This window comes from Pteropus alecto, unplaced genomic scaffold (genome assembly GCF_000325575.1).
Source record: "Pteropus alecto unplaced genomic scaffold, ASM32557v1 scaffold121, whole genome shotgun sequence".
Classification (NCBI taxonomy): Eukaryota; Metazoa; Chordata; class Mammalia; order Chiroptera; family Pteropodidae; genus Pteropus; species Pteropus alecto.
The window spans coordinates 13,193,135-13,213,972 of record NW_006434369.1 but is presented as its reverse complement, the minus strand read 5'-3'; positions in this window follow the sequence as shown (position 1 = coordinate 13,213,972).

Below are 20,838 nucleotides of genomic sequence, written 5' to 3'. Positions count from 1 at the left end.
TCTATTGTTTGTGTGTGTGTGTTTGTGTGTGTGTGTGTGTGTGTGTGTTGTTTTCAATTTCATTTATTTCTGTTAATTTTGATTATTTCTGCTCTAATTTTGATTATTTCTTTCCTTCTGCTGACTTTAGGCTTCATTTGTTCTTCCTTTTCTAGTTTTTTAAGATGAAGCATTAGGTTGTTTATTTGGGCTCGTTCTTGTTTTTGTAGATAAGCCTGTAATAATATGAACTTTTCTCTTATGACTGCTTTTGCCGTGTCCCAAAAGTTTTGATATGTTATACTATCATTATAACATATGTTTCTATGTATCTCTTAATCTCTCTTTTAATTTCTCTTCTGACCCAGTTATTCTTCAGCAGCATGTTGTTTAATGTCCATGTAATTGTGGTTCTTCCTGATTTCTTTTTGCAGTTGATCTCTAGTGTCAAAGCATTATGATCAGAGAATATGGTTGGTATGATTTCAACCCTCTTATGTTTGTTGAGGCTATCTCTGTATCTTAGTATGTGGTCAATCCTTGAAAGTGTTTTATGTGCACTAGAGTAGAATGTACAAGTAGCTGTTTTGGAATGGAAGGCTCTGTAAATGTCAATTATATCCAGTTGGTCTAATATGTCATTTAAGGATGTTATTTCCTTATTGATTTTCTGTTTGGATGATCTGTTCATGTATGACAGTGGGGTATTTAGGTCTTCTGCTATGATAGTGTTTTGGTCTGTTTCTCCCTTTAGTTCTGTTAGTAATTACTTTATATATTTTGGGGTTCCATGATTGGGATCATAGATATTAATAAGTGTACATCTTCTTGATGCATGATTCCCTTTATCATTATGAAGTGTCCCTCAGTATTTTTCTTTAACTTTTTTATTTTGAAGTCTATTTCGTATGATATTAGTACTGCCACTCCCACTTTTCTCTGAATGCCATTTGCTTGAAATATCATTTTCCACCCTTTCACTTTGAGTCTATATTTGTCTTTGGAACTGAGATGTGTCTCCTGGAGGCAGCATATGGTTGGATTTTGTTTTTTAATCCATTCTGCAACTCTGCGCCTTTTTATTGGTGAGTTCAGTCCATTTACATTTAGGGTGATTATTGAAATATGAGGTCTTTTTGTAGCCATTTTATCTTTTGCTTTCTGGTAGCTCAGTGTTTCCATAGCTTCCTTGTCCTAGTGTTTCTGTTTTCTTTATTTTGGCTGGCTTCTGTGGGTTTTGCCGCTGCTCCTTCTTGTTTTATGTTATATACTTCAGTTGCAAATCTTTGGCGTGTGGGTACCATTATGAATATGTAAAGGATAGTTATATTTATATAGTCGTCCATTTTCTTTTGTGAGTGCCTTATCTCCATTCCCCTTTGCGAATTTGGATCTTTGAATCCTTCCCCTTTCAATCATTGTTATCTCAATTTGTCCCTATGTATGCTGAACTTTCATTACTATCTTGGTATAGCAAATTTCTTCTTATTGTTTAAGCTTATAATACCCTGATCTTAGTAAGGATTGCACTCCTCTGCTTCTATTTGTATGATAGTCACTTTACTCCTAATTATGTATTTTTTTCTGTCATTTTGTTTTAGGTGAGCTGACCCCTTTCAGTATTTTCTGTAGTGCAGGGCTCGTAGTGGAGAATTCCCTCAATTTTTGTTTGTCTAGAAAGGTCTTAATTTCTCTTTCATATCTAAAGGAGAGCTTAGCTGGATATGTTATTCTAAGCTGGTAGTTCCTTTCACTTAATAGTTTAAATATTTGATTCCATTCCTTTCTGCTTGTAAGGTTTATGCTGAGAAGTCCAATGATAATCTAATGGGTTTTCCTTTATAAGTTACCATTTTCTTCTTTCTGACTGCCCTAAGAATTCTGTCTTTATTGTTGATTTTTGATAATTTTAATACAATGTGTCTTGGTGAAGGCCTTTTGGGGTTGAGATAATTGGGTGTTCTGTTAACTTCTTGAATTCCAAGCTCCAGCTCATTCCTTAGATTTGGGAAATTCTCATCAACTGTTTGTCTGAAAATGCTTTCTAGTCCCTGCTCCTTTTCCTCCCCTTCGAGAATTCCCATTATTCTTATGTTTCCTTTCCTGATGGTATCAACTAGTTCTTATACTTCTTTATTATTTTTCATTTTTTGGTTTCTCTGTTCTTCCTTCTGATTTATTTCTAGATTTCTGTCTTCGATATCACTGATCCTTTCCTCCATTTGGTTGACTCTATTTTCCAAGCTTGCTATTTCATTTTTCAACTCTTGCAGTGTGTTCTTTATATCCAAAAGGTCTATTTGGTTCTGTTTGAGGGTTTCAATCTCCTTGTTTTACTCATCTAGTTTTTTCTTTTCAATTCCTGAAATTGTTGATATGACTCATTTTGGAACTCATTGAGTTTTTCCAGAAATACCATCCTGAATTCTCTGTTATTTAGGTCACATATTTCTATGTCTGTAAGCTTGTTTTCCAGAAAATTTTGTCCTTCTTTCTAATATGCCTTGTCACCATGGTTGTTGATGGTGTTTAATGGACTATTTCTCTTCCTGGGCATTAATGAAAATGTATTCTGCTTTTTTTTCCTCCCAGAAAGAAGATTTATATATAAAGGTCTCTCTTCAGTCTGCTGAAAGAAGGCACCTTTCTTTTGGTTTCCAGTAGGTGGTGTCTAAGCCTCTTGGATCCCCGCTTTATATAAAGCCTAAATAATGCCTTTCTATTTTCTTGTAGATATTTATTCATGCTCGCTACCCTCAGTTTCAGTTCCTGTCAGTGTTAGCAACAGTTTCGGTAGCGTTTGCTCAGATTCCCCTGGGGCTCCGCGGTGTTCTGTCTCAGAGGATTTGGAGGGAGGGGGCCTCTGGGTTCGGGGTTGGGGGCTGCAGCTCAGCCTCGGTTTTGCAACCTCAGCTGGCAGAAATCAACTGTTGTTTTCTGCTGACTCGCTTCTCTGCTTTCTGCCCTGATGATTGTGCCCTGCCACTGGCTGTGTAGAACTCACAATTCTCTCAGGCAGGCATGTTCAGGGAACTCGCCGCACCTTTTCCCCTCCCCCTCCTCCTGCAGGGAGCTCCGGTGGCTACGAGAGGCAGTTTCTTTGTTTTTCCAATCCACCACTCAACACCTGGGGTTCTGACCTGTGGTAGCTCTTATGTGCAGATCCCACGCTCAGAGGTGTTGGTGTGCTGGGTGTTTTTTGTTGAGTTTTAGATGTTCAGCTTATTGTTGTTTCAAGGGGAGAGATCTGGGGATGTTTCTCATTTCGCCGTTTCTCCAAACTCTAAAAGTCATTTATTTAAGGTATACATTGATTCCCATGGGATGTTACATTCCAGCTGGCACTTCCCTTTTGCTTTCCATCATTTTCTCAGACTAACAGCTTCTGGGGTGGGCAGTTTGTAATATGGTCAGTGGCTCCCATGGCCATGTACTCATTCTCACACCTCCTTTGCTATATAGTGGATCTTCTTTTCTGATGTAGTGCAGTGTAGACTACTGTAAGAGTAGATCTATCTATTTGTAAGCTCCTGGAGAGTGGTGTTGGCTGAGGGCTTATGAACAGAAAAGACAACCCCATATTCATAATATGTGTCCGTTCCTCTCAAATGAATCACTGTCCCTTCTTAGGTTGAAGGGATCAGAGGAAGGATCAACACCAAGAGGCTGGTTGGTTTCCTCAACAGACAGTGCCATATCTAGGGCTCAGCATCGGTCTCTGCTGCTGTCAATTTTGACATTCAGCAGTGACAGAAGCTAGATCTCCTTTGGTATATGGAAGCCTATGCTTTTGGACACATGCTTAGCCTCCATCCCTGCAACTTTTGGTTATCTGTTCATGTGCTTATTTGGCTGCTGTCAACTGTCTGAACCATTTTCTATGTGGCTATTTAACGCCTCTTTCATGGTAGATGCTCTCTGGTGGACACTAACACGTGATACAAAGATCTTCACAATTTCACTCTCTCCCATATATACACATTCATGTGCTTCTTCCTCAGACCTCCTTGTTTCTGATCGTCCAATCTTTCTCCATCTACTCATGAGTTCATGCATTTTCTAATCTTAGGTCACTTCTCTTTCCACATAAAGAAGATGACTTGATATATCACCGAAAGCTCTGCCATTGAGAGATTTCTCCTTACTACTCTCTTTCAAGGATACCCTGAGTGGGGCTGGAGTACAGCTGCCATCCACTTTTGGTTGAGCCCACATATTTAGCTGACTCATCTATGACCAAGCTCAGGGTGTTTTTGGTTTTTGTTTTTTTTTTCTTTATTACTGTCATTTTGTCATAAGGAACCCTCTATATACCTGTAGATATGAGTGGAGGGAGAGGAGCTGGTGCAGTAATGGTGAGTGACTTGGGGGTCTCAGTTACCTGCTCAAGTAGCTTGTATGTGCCTTCCTGCCTTGTTCTTTCTCAATCTTAGGTGGACCACTTCCATTTTGTGATGGATTATTGTTGGGCCTGCCTGGCTTGGTATATCTGACAAAACCCAGCTCATGACAAGCAATTGTGTCTGTATGATCAAGTGTTTGGTCTTTATTAGGGCCCTATAAATATCAGAAGATTTTTTTTTCTTTTTTGGAAAGGTATTATGTTCTATTTCAGATCCCATGGCCTTGCTCTGGAACAGGACTGGCAAACTATGGCCTGTGGGCAAATCTAGCTCTCTGCCTGTTTTTGAGCTAAGAATGGTTTTTACTTTCTTTTTTACATTTTTAAATGGATGAAAAAAAAGAAAACTAATATTTTGTGATACATGAAAATTGTATAAAATTCAAATTTCAAATTAAAGGTTTATTGCAACATAGTTATGTTTATTCATTTATGTACTGTCTATGGCAGAGTCATTAAGCCAAAGCCCAAATGTAACATGGTTCTCTTTCAAGTGAATGATGTCTGGTTCTAAGCCTTTTTTTTTTTTTTTTTTGTAGGAATAGAAGAGACTGTATTTGCCAGATCAGTGGTTATGTTATGTACCATGAATCCAAAGCCATGCTAATCTAGAAAAGACACCATGTCAGGCACAGTGGGTATAACTGGGCTAGTCCTCAGTCAGGTCCGCAGTCATCCACAGTCATCCTCCAGGGTCTGTCTGGGTACAGAGGCCATTCTGAAGATATGATGGAGATCACCACCCTTTCTTCCTTTGGATCTTTAATATTGGCAATAATCTCAGCTATTCTACCTGGAATATAATATTCTTGTCTAGGGAAGGACTGTTTCAGAAACTTCTCCTTTGTCTTTCCCTCAAGGAGAGCTCTTACCCTTCAGGCCAAGAAACTAATAGAAGAGACTACCAAGTACACCTATTGTATTTTTACATTTAGAGACTGAAGAAATGACCACTGGGTGGGTCTAGGGAACCAGTGAATCCACTGGGCATTGGGTATCAATGTCAACTTGGACCCTGTAACCAAGAGTCTTGAAATGTTTAAGCATTTCCCTTTCTCTAGTGTCCAGCTATATAAGTTGATGAATGTAGGTCCTTTCAGTTCTTCCTGGGAGACTCATTACTATGCACTTTATGGCATATTTCAGAGTTCTTCTTCCTGGGCTCAGGCTTTCCTTTAATCAGTGGGTTCTGGGTCTAAAACTACCTTAGATGACTATTGGAGCAACAACCTCAGCCTCTAGCTCAACCATCCTTGATTTCTTTTGATTGTACAGACTGAGTTGTACTCTTGTGACTGCCCATCTATTTTGTTTTGAGGGGCACTGTGTTCTATTCATTCTTTTCCTAACTTCCTGTGGGTCAGGCCCCCTGGCTGCCCCTTTGACTGTGACACTCACTGTGATAATTGCCTCCACCTGACTTCTGACAATGACGTGCCACCACTTGGCCTCTGTTGTTTAAGGGGATTTACTCTTTTCAGTTAGTGAGCCCAGTTCTGTGGCAGCATCTTCTTCAGACACCATTGAACCCCTGGGTGCAGCTAGAGCCCCTCCCACCAGCACATTCCTTAGTGCTTTGGGAAACAAGGTATTCTCTGGATTTCCACTGTAACACTGTCTGCTCCAGTGTGCCTACTTCTCTGAGCTTTTCATTCCCTTTATCCACCATCTGCCATGGCAGTTCTGGCATTTATACCTCACTTACTGTGGACCATTGTTTTTTTCCATGCTTCCAGGATGTGTTTGCACCATCTCCTGGAGTCTTGACAAAGTGTTAAATCCTGTATCCCAGGAAGGTGTTCCCAAACCAATAAACCCTTCCTCATCCAACCCTCTCTTTTGGCTTTCTTGATAGAGCCTTCTCAGAACCAGCGCTATGTGTGTTCTCTCAGCTCCTGGCAGTATATGAAGGCCAAGGTCAGGTGCTGCAGCTCTTCTTACCTTTCCTCCCTTAGTAGGACCAGCACAGCCCCAGTAGTGTGACAAAGTGACTTAATCCTGCTGCAAGAAGCAGCAGGCAGGACAGACTCTGAGTGGGGAAGGGGAGGTATGCTATCCTATGAGAAGAGGCCTTTGCGCTGTTTTCAAGCAAGAGAGGAGTGCTGGCCCTTAATAGGGGAGGGCGGGCCACTTCTGTAAGCTCAGAGGGTTTAGGGAAATCCGAGAATTCAAGATTTTTAGATGCATCAACTCAGATGTCCTCATTTCATGTGTGAGGATCCTGTTGTTTCTCAAAAAATGTCCTGACCTTGGTAGAGACAACCTACTTTGGTTGGCTTAAACATTTTTTTGAGCTGAGCTACTCTTAAAACTTAAATCCTAGTCTTAGGGTTTAAACTCTTGAGTCTGTCCTCAGCCTTCTCTGCCCTGTCACTACAGGAGATGAGGATCTCTGCATGCTACCCAGGAGGGCCTCTGGCTTTCACACTTGCTGTTTTTAACAGCTCTATTGTGATATAATTCACAAACCATAGAATCCACCTATTTAAAGTGTACAAATTAAATATTTTTTAGTATCTTTACAGGGTTGTACAACCATCACTACAATCTAATTTTAAAATATTTTTGTCCTCCCTAAAAGAAATCCCATACCCATTAGCAGTCACTTCCAATTTGCCCTTTTCCCTAGCCCCTGACAAATACCAATCTACCTTCTGCCCTGTAGATTTGCCTATTCTGGACATTTCACATACATGGAATCATACAATATGTAGTCCTTTGTGGCTGATTTCTTTAATTTAGCGTAATGCTTTAAAGGTTCATCCATGTTGTAGCATGTATCAATACTTCATTTCTTTTTACTGCCAAATAACATTCTATCGTATAGATATACCACATTTTGTTTATTCCTTCATCAGTTGATGGACATTTATTTCCACTTTTTGGTTATAAATAAATAATGCTGTTATGAACATTTATGTACAACTTTTTTTGGTGCGGACATATGTTCATTTCTCTTAGGTAAATACCAAAAAGTGGAATTGCTGGATCATATGGTAACTCCATGTTTAGAATTTTAAAGAACTGCCGAACTATTTTCTAAAGCAGCTGCCCTATTTTACACCCTCACTAGCATGTACGAAGGGCTCCAATCTCTCCACATCTTTGTCAACACTTGTTATTATCTGTCTTTTTAATTATGGCCATCCTCATAAGTGTGAAGTGGTATCTCATGGTTTTGATTTGCGTTTCCCTCCTAACTTGTGATGTTGAGCATATTTTCCTGTGCTTATTTGCCATTCGTATCCACTTTGGAGAAATGTCTATTTAATCTTTTGCTTATTTTTAAACTTGGGTTATTTGTCTTTCTATTATTGAGTTGTAAAAGTTCTTTATGCATTCCAGGATTCAAGCCCCTTAACATATGATTCGCAAATATTTTTTCCCATTTTGTGGATTGTCTTTTCATTTTCTTGATGGTATCACTTGGTATCATAGAAGTTTTTAATTTTAATGTAGCCAATTTTCCTATTTTTTTCTTCTGTACATACTTTTGGGGTCATACTTAAGAAACTACTGCTTAAGTCAAGTTTAGAAAAATATATTTTTTGTTTTATTTCTATGAATTTTATAGTTTTAGGTCTTATATTTAGGTCTATGATCCATTTTGAGTTGATTTCTGTGTTCGACGGGGAGTAGGAGTTCAATTTCATTCTTTTGCATGTGGATTTTCAGTTGTCTCAGCACCAGTTGTTGAAGGAAAACTATTCTTTTACTATTTAATGAATTTGCTCACATTAGCTTTTAATTGCCAGTTTTAATCATTCTCAGCTTTTCATTTTTTCCACCAGGTCTCATTTGAGCTTGGCAATAGCCATCCAATTCCATTGTCCTCATAGTTACTTTTTCCTCCATATTTCTTGAATCATATCAATGCAAAAATCTTAAAATATTACCTAGGGGAAGCCAGCAGCACATTAAAGAGAATATAGTATAATCAATTAAGAATCATACAAAATTCAAATTTTTCTTTTATTTTGAAAAAATCTGATTGATATTTTTGTTGAAATCATTGTAAATTTATAGATTACTTTGGAGAGATTTAATATTTAATAAAATTGAGGCTTCCCACCTAAAAGCAGTATATATTTTATCTATTCCAATCTTAGTTTACAAAAATTTTTTTATTAAGAGCTTTTACATTTCTGATTCAGACCTAAAACTATAAATCTTTTAGAAGAAAACAAAAGAACAAATCCTTGTGAACTTGGATTAGGCAATGGTTTCTTATGTATTCAATGTTATTATTATTACAAACACAATTTTTTTCATCTTTTTCTGACTCATTGCTATTTATATGTATCTAGCCACATTATATTGTGTTTCCTTGTTGTGTAATCATTTTCAGTTATTTGCTCATGTTTTATAGTGATATATTATTATATCATGTGTAACTTTTAAATTAATTTCCCAATGTTGATCTTTTCTTTGATATTCCTAAGATCAGTGTCAATTGATCTGGACTTTTCTTCTGTTATTATCTTTGACAGATTTTTGTTTGAATGTATGAAAACTTCATGAAAAAGAATTGGGATGACTTTTTATTTGTCCATGCTCTAGAAAAGTTTAAACAGATTTTAGGTTTATTCAGTTCCTTTAAACTGAGGCTTCTGTGAGGCCATCTGGGCTTTCACAGGGCGTATGTACATATGTGTGTGTGCAGGTGGTTTGACAAGTGTCTCAATTCCTTCTGTAGTAATTAGACTGTCACCTTCCTGCCCCCATCCTCCTCTGGACATGTTTTGCAATTCAAATTTTTTTAGAAAAATAATCTATTTAAAATGTGCATATACTGGATTGAGTATACACCTGTTATGTAGGACCGGCTGATGTGTACTCTTTCACTAGTATACCATCTAAGTTCACTTCTGGTGAAAGTTTCAACAATTCAGCTTCTACATTGTACCTGGGGCAATCTGTGCTCCAACTACTATCCATGATAAGGTCTGCATTGGCAGGGGCAGCAGTTGATCCAGTTCCAAATTTCTATCTTCAATTTCTTTGGTTACCAGACTCTCCTTGAAATTAATGGAAGTCCATATATCTTAAAAATAATACTGGCTGATGCTCCTTTTCCACTCCCTTCATTTGACTCCCTCAGGGTTAGAACAGAGGAAGGAGAGAATGTAAGGGCAGGAATCATCTTACGTACCTAGTGCTTTTGTGAACTGGCATCAACTCTCCTTGGGTTTGGATCTGGATAGTGGTGGTGGTGGGGTAGGGGTAGAGCTGACCCCTTCTCTACTCTGGGGACACTCAGGAGGTAGAAATCCTGAAAAGACTGAGATAATCATGGTAATCACATGTCTCTTGCTGGTGATTGGTGTAAGGGAGGACATGTACCCCAATTCTGGTCTGTGAGACTTGACAAGATGTTACCAGGGGGACTATTTGTAGCTTGTGTCTTATCTATAGGTAATGGCATCTTGCTACCAGTATTAGGATGAAGTCAACACATGGAGGAGGGCAGATCTAAGAGAATAACAGAGAAATGGGCTGGCATTCTGATGCGCTTCGAGCTGCCCTCCTTAGGCACTTCTTATGTGAAAAATTCGGTGCCTGATTATACCAGCATGGTTTTCTATCACTTGCAGCTGAAGACATCCTAACCATACTACAGGTACAAGAGGATGTTAAAGTGAAGCTAGATCTGTTTCATATTCAGCTAAGGCCTCGAGACAATAGATGTTAACTGCTCCACAAGCCAAAGTAAGACCATTTATTCAGGGCTTGACAAAGATGTCAAAAAATCAGTTTTGCAACCTTTGACCTCTTATATAACCAGGAGTATAAAAAGATTGAAGCAACTCTCCGGGAAGTTTCAGATTACAAAAGGTTTTTGGAGAGAGCAGTTAGTGTTCTATGATTCCCACTCTCACTTCATGAGGAAGTGATGGCGATGCCTTTTCTCCTTCCTTTTACTTCCAGCCCAAGGAAAAGAGGCTTTCATGAGACCCTTCAAAGAGCTGGATATTTAATTCCTGGAGCTTAAGGGACATGGTGAACTGACGTGTGACTCATGCTTAAAATATTTAAAGAGTGTGAAACTGTGACTGGGAAGGGCCTTGATTCTCAATAGTAAAGAGTTTCATGGAGCAGATATATGCCTTGCCTTGTGATAGTTCCTGTGGGGTTATCTTATAGACACCTAGTTATATGGGCTGAATTGTGTCCTCACAAAGCTTTTATGCTGAAGTCCTATCTCCCAGTATCTGAGAATGGGACTCTATTTGGAGATAGAATTTTTAAAGATGTGATTAAGTTAAAATGGGGTTATCAGGGTGGGCTCTAATCTAATCTAACTGCCTCCTTATAAGAGGAGGAGACTAGCACACAGATATATGTATGCACAGAAGAAATACCATGTGAAAACACACAGAGAAGATGGCCATCTACAAGCCAAAGTGTATTTGTCTTTTACTGGGCTGTTACTGAACTCAAGGGTTCATTTTGCTTCCACTCATCAAAGCCAATGAAGACATGGACAGGAGTTTGTAGCAAAAAAAGTAGAGGTTTATTTAAGGAAGTGGCACCAAGCCTGGAGACACAGGTGAGCTAGCACTCAAAGACCTGGCTCCCTGATGGCGTGTAGGGGATAGGTTATATAAGGGAAAACTCATTAGTTAAAGAAGTTGGGTTTTGGGCTCTATTGATTGGTCAGTGCTAGGGTAGGAGGCAATTGATCATTGCATCAGGTCTTGATATCAGTCATGGCATTCTTCTATCTGGTTTCAGGGGGATGCCAAGAGAGTATTTCCACCTTCATGGGTGTGAAGCTGCAAGATGTTATCTTTAGTTTGACCAAAACTGTTTCTGTGGTCAACAGACCTGAGGCTTTGTTCCTAAGAGTGTTTGATGCTGACCTAAAGACAATGATTAAGGGAGTGTTCGTGCAGTATGCAGAAGGATAAGGGAAGAGAAGAAGCAAGTGAGTACAAGGACAGTTTGAATGGAGGAGAAAGAGTAGAGAAAAAGTCATTTTAAGGAAATGAAGATTTGCACAATTACAAGGTTGCCATCATAAAATACCACAGACTGGGTGTATATGCCTTCTTGCTGTGTCCTCATGTGAACTTTCCCCAGTTAGGGGGAGAGAGAGAGAGAGAGAGCGAGCACGAGTGCATGTGCCCTGGTATCTCTCTCTTTTTTAAGGACACTAATTCTATCAGTTAAGGGCCCCACACTTTAATTATCTCCCTAAAGGCTCCATTTCCAAATATAGTCATATTAGGGTTTGGGCTTCAACCTATGAATGGTGGGTGTGGGAGAGACAATTCAGTTCATAACACAAGAAAATAAGCTCCAGGAGAAACCAACCCTGGTGACATTTTGATCTCAGAATTCTAGCTTCCAGATCTGTGAGAAAGTAAATTTCTGTTGGTTAAGCCACCCAGTTTATGGAATTTTGTTATGGCAGCCCTAAGAAATTAATACGTTGCCCAGAGGGCTATATGGAGACCTGAGGAGGCCTGGCTGAAGAAAGTTGGGGGAATACTTCTAGGTGCTTAAGGACTGAGGGAGGTACATAACAGACCAGCTGGAAGAGAACATGCATTTATCTCGAAGGCATGGGTGGGAACATTCCAGAAATGGGACAAGAAAGGCTTGTCTCAAAAGAACTAACAATAGTGTTCTCCGAAAGAAAGACTCAGCTTCAACACCTGCCAAGCCCAGGTTGAGCACATGCCAGCTCACAATAGGACTAGACGAAAGAGACTCTTCTTGTCTTTATATTCTCTCTTATCTTACTTAGTCCCCTGATCAAGAGCAGTAGAGGAAAGAACAGGGGAGGAAAAGTGGAAGCACTAGCTGGGGGAAATAGTGAAGAAGGTTATCAGAGTTTCTATTTACCTTGCAAGTGGCCAGGCTGCAGCAAGCTGAGCTGGGGAAGGGAGAAGCGCTAACTCCAATGAAGTTTGATATGGTACTGGACATCATAATTACCAAAATGAGTCTATACTGTGACTTGAAGTGACCAGAGGACATTTTATCACTTGGGCATGGCCAGAAAACTCATGGGCCCTGTCCTAGATTTCATCCGAGGGAGGTGGGAAGAACTAAACCCATAGAAGAATTAGCAGGAGAAAAAAAAGTTGTTTTATAAGAGCTACTCATTCCACAAAAGGGTTACACGGGGGTCCCTCATACATGAGCACGTCCCTGCACTATTACATGTCATTTCATGCTATTCTTGCCCATTGCTTGCTAGGCTCCACCCACAATGTCCTTTTTCTTCAAGCTCTTGCCCCAGGGCCCTAGGTGCTGTTTTCTCTGTCTAGATGTTCTTAATCTTTTCCTGTTTCACACCTATTCAACCCTCCAAGTCTCAGCTCAAATGTTGCCTTTCCAGAGGGAGCCACCCTGACTGCCCCAACCTAAATTAGTTCTTTTTAGTTATTTTCTCATAAAAGACTGCTCTTTGCCTCTTTTTTAACACGGTACACTTTTTCATAGTTATTTGAATTTGCTGTTATCAGTCTTCTGCCCTGAGCTCTAAGCCCATTTTTTTAGGAGCCATCTTTTTTTCTTTTTTTTTTTGCTATACCTGTTGTTTTTCCCAATACCTAGCACAGTGCCTGGCACAGAGTGGGTGCTCAATAAATATTTTTTGAATGAATGAAAGTGCCCTCAGCAGAAAACAAAGAAAACACCAGTGCAGCACCATGAAAGGTGAGAAAGTAGCACAATTTTTTAAGCCTGAGGCAGGTTTTCTCAATATTTGCACTATTGTTATTTGGGGCCAGATAATCCTTTGTTGTGGAGCTGTCCTGAGCATTGCAGGATGTTTGACAGCATCCTTGGCCTCTACCCACTAGATGCCGGAAGCATGTTCCACTTCCCAAACCCCCGGTCCTAACAACCAATAGTATCTCCAGACATTGCCAAATGTCCCTGAGGCGAAATTGCCCCTGGTTGAGCACCACTGTTATAAGGAATTTGAGGTTAGAAGAGTAGGTCTTCGCTTTTAACTCCATATGCTTTTGTAGTGTGTACAATTTTCACAGAAAGTGGGTATTTCTTCTGTTAAAAACAATTAGGGGAAATAGTTGCAGGTGATGACAATGTCAAATGCTGATGAAGATGATCATTGGGAAAGCATTTAGAAGTGATTTCAAGATGCTGTTGGTGACTCGTGGGCATGTTCAGTGATGTGGTAGAAGGATGAAGCCAAGCAATGGAGGATTATAAAGGCCTAGGGAGACAGGAAGTAGAGTGGTAGAGGCCCAGCATTTGACAATGAAAGGAATGAGGAAAATAGATACAAATTAGGGACTGTGGTCGTAAAAACTTCTGAAATGCTATCACCTGTCCTAATTTTAAAATTGTAAAGAAAGGCTTTCTCAATTTCTTTAATCTGAGAAATTTTTGAAAATACATGAAATTTAGCAGCAATTTTAGAGTAATTTAGACTTTGCAAATCCGAGTAGAGAGTTCTATTAATTTGTCAGGACTGCCATTCTTTCTGAAACAAAATACCAGACTGGATGGCTTAAATGACAGAAACTTATTGTCTCAGTTCTAAAGCTAGAAGTCCAAGATGAAGGTATCGGCAGGGAAGGTTCTTTCTGAGGGTTGTGAGCGTAACCACAGAACCAGCTCAAATGGTCCTATCCTGTTTTACAAGATACTGAGTTGCTTTTCAGAGACAACAGAACAAAATCATAAGTCATGCAGCTGAAGTACGTGCAGAGGAGAGAACCTTGACCTCCAGCTGCACCTGGACCAAAGTCTTGAGCAGCCCCTTTCAAACTCCCACAGAGCCAAAGAACTGGGACATAACTGGAACTTGAATACTGGAACACTTTCAGAAGCAAAAGGCCCAGGAAGATCTAGTCTCAATGCTCCTTACCATAAATAGCCATGCTCTAAGATCTTCCAATGAAAACTTGTTCCAATGAAAAGCTTGCTTCCACATACCCATGCCCCTTAAACCGGTAAAAACTGCTGCCTTGAACCCTGAATCAGGGAGTTTGGGTTTTTCCAGTGCAAGCTGGTTGTTCTCCATTGCATAGCGCTATACAATAAATGCCACTTTCTTTTGCTGCATCTCAGTGTCAGTGTAATTGGCTATAGTCAGCACTGGGTGGATGAACTCTTTGCTCAGTTATATGAGGGAAGGATTGGTTCCTGGCTTCTCTCCTTGGCTTGTAGATGACCATCTTCTTCCTGTGTTTTCACATGGTCTTCTCTCTGTGCATCTCTGTGTCTTAATCTCTTTTTGTAAAGACACTTGCCAATTAGAATAAGGACCACCCTAATGACTTCTTTTTAACTCAGTTACCTCTTTTGAGACCCTATCTCCAAATACAGTTCTGTTCTGAGGTACTGGGGGCTTGGACTTAAAACATACAATTTTTTTGGTAGGGGGAACACAATTCAGGCCATAACACTGTTGACCATCCCAGATGGGTTGTAGAGCTAGATAGTTCTCTATGACCAATATTCTCCATCTCCACTGCAAAAGCAGTCAAGTTGGCCACTGTTGACCACTGCCCACAGCAATCTCCCTACCTTCTTAGTTCTTTACATCATTCTCCATAGTGGCAAACACATTATGCTCCTGGATCTTAAATGTTAGTTGACTGCTCTTCATTTATCCTGGGTGTACCCAACATACTTGAATCATCTCAGGGCCACTCCTATTTCTTTCCTTGCTCATTGGTCACTTGAACTTAAAGAGGTTAAAGAAACTGAGAGTTCAAAGCCACAGTGTATATAATAATGCTTGGGGTTTGGAACAGACAGAAACCTCTCTAAACTGTCACAATCTTCATGGTCCTTTGGGTGAACTAAGGCATGCCCAGGGACAGAAAATGAAGCCTAGAGGAAGCTGTCCTTTGGGAGAACTGTGCTCCTAGAGAGACATCCTGTTTACTCTGAGTCATTTCTGAGGGAGAGTGTCAGTTCACGTTTTATGGTAATTTGCTAATGACATGGTATCTCTATTAAATATGTATATAGAAAGGTAAAAACAGGTCGAGCATTTTCTAAATAGCTCTGGCTCAAAGCAAAGTGGCGAAAGAGTTGTTGGTTCTTTTTGAGGCAAAATAAAGCTGCTCTTCATCATCCCTAACCACCCTTACACTTTACCCCAGGACAAACAAGAAATCCCCCAACAGAAGAAAATGAAAACGCTGTTCTTGACTGGATCGCTTCAGAAATATGCTTGGATCCGAGAGTTCCAAATTTTCCGGGACTCATTCTTACAGAGCCTAACCCTTGTGGTTTTTTGGTAGGAGGTAATTTCTGTACTGGTTATGATTTGAAGGAGCTGGCCCACAGCTCAACCTTGTTTAAATTGGAACAAGATGTCACTAGTGGTCTTGCTCTCATAGTAGGTACTTGAAAATAGATTCTTGTCAGACAGACGGGACCAGACCATTCTGTGGGACTCTTGTTCATTTCCATGTCTAGAAATGACACCACCATTCTGTCATTGCATTTCAAGCGCTTTGTACTATGTAGGAACAGTGAGTTGTTATGAGTGTTTTTTTTTTTTCAAGCTATGAAGGCAATGGCAAAGAAGTTTTCATAAAAACAAGTGACAAATTTCACTCAAGTTACTGACACATAAAAGGAAAAAATTAGTTTGTACTTTGAAGCTAACTAGAAACAAATGGGACTGGTTCTCCAAAGGAAAAGTTGGAGTTTAGTTATGATGCATCCCCTCCCAGACATCTAGGAAATTATACATACTGTACCCTCTGTTTATAAGAATATGAATAACATGATTGTGTGCACAGGGTCAATTGCAGTTCAGATGAGAATTTACTGCTGTTAAGTAGCAACTGCAAAAGGCAGAAAGAGCTGCTGTTAACCCCTTATTCACATGATCCAAATGCCTTCCTTTTCACAAACACTTAGATTGAAAGTTCCTTGAAGCCAAGAACTATATCTTTGGTATCTTTCGATATATCCCCAAATCCAGGGTGAGACATGGTGATGGGCACACAGTAGGTATTCAAGGTAATTAGTGAACCCCATTTAATCAAGGAGAGAAGCAATGTCTGTTATTTATCATGAGAAATAAGAGTGATTTTATTCTAGCTGCATTGTTGAGTCCCCTGTGTGCTGAGTAATTGAGAGCTACGAGAATCATGAACTTGCTCTAAGTCCAGCTTTTTAAGGCCTTTTACTTCTCTCAGTTGGATAGTGCTATTTGTAGCCGCCACAATATCTCCACAGCAACAACTGCTGTAGCCAGGCCCTGTGCCTCCATTTCATCTACCTTCTCAACCACCCAAGAGTGGGCACTATCTTTAGTCTGGAGGAAAGTGTGGCCCAGAAAGGTTAAGGAGCTTGCCTGAGATCACATAGTAAGTGACATGACTAAGATTCACATTCAGGCTGGTCGGAGTACAAAAGCCACCTCACCATGCTGCCCTCCATGAGCTTCCCAAAGAGATCATGCTTTGTTTCTAAAGCTAAGCCATTTGAAGTACCATATATTCACAGCAAAAGGTTTGGGAATAGAAATCAGGCCAGCCTGAGGGGTGTTGGGGATTTCTGGTAAATCTCAGCCTATGATCTACTCCCTCACTTCACTGGAGGGTTCTATTTAAAACATGATTATCCAGGGCAGTCCTCAGCAGCGGAACCACTAAGAAAGCCAGCCTTAGGAAAAGACGTGGGAGGAAGAAAGAAGCTAAAGGGGAGGGGATGCCTGACAGGGCCAGAGCAGCTCCAGGGTGTGGAGGACAGGAATGGGCTAGGGAGAGAGGTGGTGTTTTGCACCCCTGCCCTTGCTGCCAGGCCTCCGTGGGAGGAGGGTGGGGTCTGTTAAGGGAAGATTATTTTATAAGCACCTCAGGCCTTTTACAGTACCAGCTGATGGCACCACTTCCTTCTCCTACAGTTTAAGGCCCCTCCGAGTCACTGTGTCATTCCAGCCACCTGTAATCCCCACATTGGGGCTGGGGAGGAAATGCACTGCAGCAGAATAAGCATGCATTTTGGAGTTAGACGAACCCAGCTGTGGGCAGATTTGGATCAGCTGTGGGCAGTTTACATAACAGCCCTGTGCTCTCCTTTGGGGTAATAATACCCACCTTACACAACTCTTGTGAGAATCAAAATTGGTCAAAGCATGTGAGGTATTCAGAAGAATCCCTGTCACCTAAGAAATGTTCAATGGCTGTTAGTTTCTGTTTAAACTCACCCATCCTCAGCCCTCCAGTTAAGGTACTATTCCACATTGTGACCCTCTTGGGTCAGCTCGAAGTGGGGTACACTTGTATTCAGACTTGAGCATTAGGGAAGAGAGGGGAACTTTTCCTGCCTTTCTTATCCTGTGTTTCTAAGTATGATAGTAGTTTGAAGAGTGGTAGTAATAAATTAATTAAAGCATGGATGTCAACAGTTCTGTTCTGCATTTACTGAAGACCAACTATGTGCCAGACACTGTGGTTAGGGTAGAAAAATGAAGAACACATGCCCTTTGCCCTCAGGGATCTGACATTCCATATGTAGAGACAGACACATTAAATAAGTAAGTTAAATATTATATGTTAAATGCTATGACAATGGTATGCATAGAATGAAGAAAGCATAGAGAAGGGAAAATGAGCATAATATGGGAGATGAAGATGACTTCCCAAAGAAGATGTTGCCTTAGTTGAGTCTTGAAAATGAGTAGAAGTTAGCCAGTGTGGTGACCTAGTACTTGTCAACTTGACGAAGTTGGAACTACATTCCCCAGAATTCCCATACCTATATGGTTCTGGGCTAGGACTGACCATGAGAGGAGTTTATATGAGGCCTGAGAGGTGGAAGAAAAGAAGCAGCCATGTTTATGCCCAGAATGTCAACAGAAGGCCAGTTGTAGCTCATTCTTGTGGTTGCAGATCTGTTGACTTACTTTGTTGGGGTAGGGCAGCAACTGGGCCTGCAGTGACTTCCATTCCCACTGGACTCCTCCTTTGACTTCTCTAACTCTTGGACCAGGTGTGTGTTTAACTCTGTGAAGAGGATGCCAGCTTCCTCTCCAGCATCACTGAAGCAAGAGATGTGAGAGACCAACCTAATCTCTTTCATCTCTCTGGGCTCCCAGCTTACCAATGTGGGTTCTAGTTTGCCCTTGCTCTCCCCACTTCATGTTTATCTTTCTATCCCAACTGCCTGCCCTGCTGACTTCAGGCTCAGCACCAGATGCAGAAACAACAGTCATGCATAAACCGTTTAACCAGCAGTTGTGTAGAGTCAAATCCCTATAACAAACTCCTTGTTCTATATTACTGCCACAATTCTACTTCTCTAGTCGGAATTTGACAAGTAGGCCAGTTAAAGATGGCCGGGGCTAAAAAAGGTCCAAGCAAGAGGGAAAGAATGAGCAGAGTCATGAAATGGTGGGGTATGTGCAGAGAACCACAGGTAGCTTGGTGTTTCCAGAAATAAAATGAGATACAGGCAGAGGAAATGATGAAAATGGCTAGGCCATGGAGGGAATTGAATGCCATGCTAGAAGTTTGGCCAGTACAGGAAACAGCTGAATGAAGGAAGCTTCTGAATGTGTAATTAAGCTGTTGTGAGCAGTTTACATAATCCATTATGCTATTTGTTCTCTAAATAATTTTCTACTTGACAAGTCTTCTTCAGAATGTACTATTTGCTTTAAGAAATGTTGTCTTCTATTGTCAGATAAGAATTAGGTAATTTATTCTATTAGGATAGGATAGGTTACGGTGTCTAATAAAATAAACCTCAGATTTTAGTGGCTTAACATCATAAAGGATTTTTCTTGATCATGTCACACTGGTCAGATGATTTTCCTTGGTAGCTCTTTATCAAGCAGTGTCTTGGGGCTCCAGGGTCCTTTTATCTTGTGCACTGCAATCTTAAGTGTGTGGTCTATGAGACTGTCAAGAGAGGGGAAGAGATTATGCACAATCCTGCTGATGGGACTGGGTGGGTCATTGGCTGGGCCTGGAAGTGGCTTATTGGCTGGGCCTGGAAGTGGCTTATATAACTTTTGATAGCTCTCCTTGCATAGTACTCAGTCTTACATGCCTAACTGCTTAGAGACTGAGAAATGTGGGTGGGGTGGGGGGATGGAAGGGAATAGAAGGGATCTGGTAAATGTGTAGCATTGTATCTGCTGCCCTTATCAGCTTGGGAGCTTTTCTTTATGGCTCCATCCCAGTAACAGAATAACTGTGTTAGCACATAGTTGGGATTTGTAGACCTACTTTTCCATTACAGAGTTTAGATTTTCCATTTTTGTTTCCATACTTTTATATATTCAAAGACAAAAAAAAAAAAATTAACTCCAATTTTCACATCACAACGGAATGCTGTTACTCTAACATTTAAAATGACTCCTTTACTTTCACCTAGACAGGCTGGTTCTTGCTTAATAAACAACCCTTATATGGAAACAGGTATAGTAGAAGGGACTCTCTCTGGAACACTTTTCCTATGTTTCCTGGGATAAACAACTGAGTATCAAGGATTGTTTGGGTTAGAGACTATCAGCTAAGAAAAATGTAGAGTAGTAATTGCTTTTTATGATGGTAGAAATACAGAGAGAAAACAAATGGTTAGAGACTATCAGCTAAGAAAAATGTAGAGTAATTGCTTTTTATGATGGCAGAAATACAGAGAGAAAACAAGTTCCTGGTGGCCAAGAGCATAATCACTCTTCTCATTTCTGTTCATCTTGCATTCTCACAGTCACAACTAATTTCTGGGGAAGCAGTACAGGCAGGATATCACTGGTGTTTTGATTTACAGTTTTAAATATATTTCTCCAGACACAATGTTACCTAATGTGATTAGGCGTATCTGAAAGAGAACCACCAGTTCTGCACATTTTTTAGATATGTGATTGAAGGACTTAAACTTTAAAAAGGGCCTATTTTTCCCAATGTTCAAGTGATTCCAATTGTAAAATTTTCGTGTCATAGTCTCTTACAGGTCAAAATGGTAAACTGCTTTGAAAACTATAAGATACTGCATAAAAGATAATGTTTTAATTTCTTTGTATAGAACCTCTGATTGAGTATATAACAGAATGATGGTTAATTTTTTTTTAATTTACTTTTTTTATGGTGACATTGGTTAACAAAATCCAGTAAGTTTTAGGTGTACAATTTAACAGTAAGGAGTATATATATTGCATTGTGTGTTCATCTCCCATAGTTAGATTGCTTTCTGTCACCACATATTTGACCCCTTTGACCCCATTTACCTCCCCTGATGGTTAATTTTATGTATCATCTTGGCTAGGCCACCGTACCCAGATATTTGGTCACACCAGTCTAGATGTTGCTGTGAAGATTTTTTTTAAGGTGAGATTAACATTTAAATCAGTAGATTTTAAATAAAGCAAATTACTCTCCTAATGTCAGTGAGCCTCATCCAATCAGTCGAAGGCTTTAAGAAAAAAGGACTCAGGTTCCCTGAGGAAGAAAAAATTCTGCCTTTAGACTCAAGTTGCAGCATTAACTCTCCTGAGTCTC